At 45.5% G+C, this 4,521-nt stretch overlaps 1 pseudogene across 1 annotated transcript; it reads left to right on the plus strand.

Annotated features, from left to right (window-relative positions):
- Positions 1-699: 699 nt before the first annotated feature.
- LOC307108114 (calmodulin-alpha-like) lies at positions 700-4,107 on the plus strand (annotated as a pseudogene). Its single transcript has 3 exons — positions 700-703; positions 1,779-2,279; positions 4,051-4,107. The product of its transcript is annotated as a calmodulin-alpha-like (transcript).
- The last annotated feature ends 414 nt before the right edge of the window (positions 4,108-4,521 follow it).

The raw sequence follows: 4,521 nt of genomic DNA on the forward strand, positions 1-4,521 counted from the left end.
TCCCAGATTGCGAGAGGGATGTTCGACTGCTGGTTTAGGCCTGATCCCTAAACCAGCAGTCAGACATCCCCAAGAGGTCCCCAATTGGAGAGGGTGCAGGTTGGGCTGAGGAAACCTCACCCCCCCAGCATGAATTTCATGCACCAGGCCACTAGTACTCATATAATGGAATAATACACAACAGTAAAAGTTAGCAAAACACAGTTATTTACATTGGCATAGTTAAATCTCACATACAGGTAAGAGATCAATCGAAGGACTTGTATGCATGCATATAAGCATAACCAATGGACGCCAGACACAGCGGGAGAGGGGAAGGATGAGGGCATGTGCCAGGGGAAGGGGAGGCTGAGAGGAGGTCAATGGGGAAAAAAGGAGACATATGTACTACTATTTGTGATACTTTAAACAATAAAATAATTTTTTTAAAAATCTCACATACATTATGTTGAATAAAAGAAGCAATTCCCAGAAGAATAGTCTGATTATATTTTTATTATGGTTAATATTGAATAAAACTAAAAATAAATATTATTTAGAGCAAAAGACATAGGTAGTAAAATATTTTAAAAATGCAAGGGAACTCACATACATTATGTTGAATAAAAGAAGCAGTTCCCAGAAGAATAATCTGATTATATTTTTATCATGGTTAATATTGAATGAAACAAAAAATAAATATTATTTAGAGCAAAAGACATGGGTAGTAAAAATATAAAGAAATGCAAGGGAATAATTGTCACAAAGCACAGGATAGTGACAATAACTTGGTGACAGGAGGAAGAGCAATGAGATCAAGAAGGAAGTCAAGGAGAAGGAAAAATGGTGGCAGAGTAAGTGGAAGCTATACTGACACTTTAGAATTACAACTAAAATACAGAAAAAACATCCTGAATAATCAACTGAAGACTAGATGGAGAGAACCCTGGTAACCAAGGAGGGAAAATGAAGACTGCAAAAAGGTGGGTAGGAAGTGCGGAGGCAAGAAAGGGCTGGCCGGGCTCCCACAGACAGCAGCTGAAGTTCCAGAGGGGTGCTCCCACTGAGAACTCTGGGGTCTAAATCCCAAGCTGGACCCCTCAGCCAGAGCACCAGAAGTGAAAAAAGTACCCATACAACATATGGCTGTGAAAATCAGCAGGGTTTCTGTCTGCCAGGGAGAGAACAGGGAGAGACCACTGGAAATGTAGGCACCCACTTAAAGGGTAAGACACAAAATTCCATGTGCAGCCGCTCACCTTGGGTTCTGGCAGAGGGAGGACAGAGTGCACTATAGCTGTGTGAGCAGAATCCGGGGTTGGGAGCTCTGGAGTTAGAGTTTGGAAGGCAGCTGCCCCGTTTCCTGTGCTGAGTCATTCCCTCAAACTGCAGGGGACATCTTCCTCCAGCAGACCTCCTTTACCATCCAGACAGCTTTTGCCTAGGGGGCAAACAATTGCCCCACCCTGTTGGAAAACCTCTCACCCCATCCTGGAGTCAATAGCCTGAGGCAATCAGATGAATAAGGATCAGACTGAAGGCCGAGGAGGGTCTCTGGGGGCTTTCAGTCCTTATGTGATCTCCTTCTGGACCTTCACCTATGAAAAGCAGACCTTGGTGCATATCTTGGTCTTTTCCAAAGGCACCCAGCCCCAGCAGAGGGAGCCACACGCTGTGGGTTGCTGATAGCTCCAAACAGGATACTCAGGACCAGTCACAAACAGCTTCTGACACTGTCCTGCACTAGAGATAGGGAGTCACAGCAGATCAACCTAATACACACACACTGACCCCAACAGGCAGCCAAAATGGGGAGACAAAAATAAAAAACAAGACTGAAGAGCAGATTATAGAATTCAAAGAAGCTTTTTCACTGTTTGACAGGGATGGTGATGGAACTATAACAACAAAGAAATTGGGAATGGTAAGGAGGTCTCTTGGGCAGAGTCCCACAGAAGCAGAGTTACAGGGCATGATAAATGAAGTAGACGCTGATGGTAATGGCACAATAGACTTCCCAGAATTTCTGACAATGATGGCAAGAAAAATGAAAGACACAGACAGTGAAGAAGAAATTTGAGAAGCACATTCCGCGTGTTTGATAAAGATGGCAATGGCTATATTAGTGCAGCAGAGCTTCGCATGTGATGACAAACCTTGGAGAGAAGTTAACAGATGAAGAGGTCGATGAAATGATCAGGGAAGCAGATATTGAAGGTGATGGTCAAGTAAACTGTGAAGAGTTTGTACAAATGATGACAGCAAAGTGGGGATATTGTACAGAATGTGTTAAATTTCTTGTACAAAAAAATGTTTATTTGCCTTTTCTTTGTTTGTAACTTGTCTGTAAAAGGTTCCCCCTACTATCCTATCTAATAATAGACAAATGTGCAAATTGACCACACCTCCGACACACCCACAAACCACGCCCACCATCCCATCAGAGCGAGCATGCAAATTAACCCAAACCAAGATGGCTACAGCCACAGAGAGCAAGGTTTCCTAGGTAACAGAGGAAGCCAAGCTTTCCGCCTGCCCTTGCCAGGCCTAAGCCTCCACTCAAGCTACAAAGTTTCAATTATAGAAGGTAAACAAATTCAAACAAATGGCGGCAGAATGGAGCTTGAGAGAGCAGGCCAGGGTTGCCGCCGGCAACAGGGGAAGCAAAGCTTTCCGCACACCCTGGCCGGGCCCACCCGCTTAAGGCAACAAAGTTTCAATTATAACCCCAACACAAATGGCTGCTGGCCTCGGAGGGAGCCCCAGGCTTGGCTCCGCTCCAGGCTACAAAGTTTCAATTGTAGAAGGAAAATAAATTCCAGATACCAAGGCCTCCGCTTGGGTTGCTAGGGGGCGTGGCCGGCCTGCAAACCACCACAGGCCCCTCGCTCAGGCCACCCCACACCCCAAGGGAACCCCCACCTGACCCGGGAGACCCTTCAGGGCAAACCAGCTGGCCCCCACCCCTGTACCAGGCCTCTATCCTATCTAATAAAAGAATAATATATAGATTGATCATCACTGCAACACACAATATAGCTGCCCCCATGTGGTCAAAGATCCTGCCCCCATGTGGACACAAGATGGCCACCACAAGATGGCCAACAGGAGAGGGCAGTTGGGAGGCACCCGGCCTGCAAGGGAGGGCAGTTGAGAGGGACCAAGCCTGCAAGGGAGGGCAGTTGGAGGCGATTAACCCTGCAGGGGAGGGCAGTTAGGGGTGACCAGGCCGGCAGAGGAGGGAAGTTGGGGGCAAACAGGCTGGCAGCAGAGTGGTTAGGGGGTGATCAGGCTGGCAGGCAGAAGCGGTTAGGGGCAATCAGGAAGGCAGGCAGGCAAGCAGTTGGGAGCCAGCAGTCCTGGATTGTGAGCGGGATGTCCGGCAGCCCTCAAGGGGTCCCATATTGGAGAGGGTACAGGCTGGGCTGAGGGACAACCCCCCTCCGTGCACAAATTTCGTGCACTGGGCCTCTAGTCAAAAAATATGCTTACATAGTAATTAGGACTTCATTCCTCCATATTTTCCTCCCTTATTTTACTGATATTGTCAAGAAACCCTATTTTAGAAAATTGATCCAGTAACATGCTGCATGTGGCTTACTCTGGATCTACCTAAGCCTTCTGCACATCTAACCTTAGATGGAGTTGGTCAACTGAGGAACATCTCGTTATGCCTTTTTTTTAAGTAGTTTTCTTTAGGAACTGTCAGCATGTTGATGTTGAAGTGTGGAGTTGTAACTCTGCATGGACTATGGGCAGTCAACAACATGTACTTAAAAGTTGCACTATTGCAAAATGGGTGTATTATCCAGGTACTCGTACACTGTTTTTTTGTACTGCTGGTCCTGTACCAGAATCATTTTCTTTTATTATTACTTGCTTTTTAAACTTTGTTCAGCCACTTAAAGAAAATCTGCTTATGGAACAATTTGCCTCAAATTCATTCCAAGTTGTATATTTATTTTCCAATAAAAATAAAATTTTTACCCCCCTCCAAAATTACTCATTCAGGTTATTGTTTTATAATTTGTGCATAATGTCTGTTGTGTTTTAAAGCCTTACCTGTTATAGGCACCTCTCACCGACACCAGAGAAGTGTTACTAGACAGGACAGCTCCCCTGAACTAGAGGGAGAGGGCTGTCCCCAGCCTTGATCCTTGTCTTCTCATATAAATGAATTCATACAAGAAACATTGGCTGCATTGTGAAAAGCCAACTTATTAAAGCAATAAAAGCATGCACCTTTTTAAATATATTTTATTGATTTTTTACAGAGAGGAAGGGAAAGGGATAGAGAGTTAGAAACATCGATCAGCTGCCTCTTGCACACCCCCTACTGGGGATGTGCCCGCAACCAAGGTACATGCCCTTGACTGGAATCAAACGTGGGACCCTTCAGTCTGAAGGCCGACGCTCTATCCATTGAGCCAAACCAGTCAGGACAAAAAAGCATGCACCTTTATTGAGAAAACAAAGCGGCGGAATAGACAGACGGGTCCAGAGCCTTGTCCCAGAGCAGAAAGAAAGAGCAGTTGAGGGTCG

Source organism: Cnephaeus nilssonii, assembly GCF_951640355.1.
Source record: "Cnephaeus nilssonii genome assembly, chromosome: 12".
NCBI lineage: Eukaryota > Metazoa > Chordata > Mammalia > Chiroptera > Vespertilionidae > Cnephaeus > Cnephaeus nilssonii.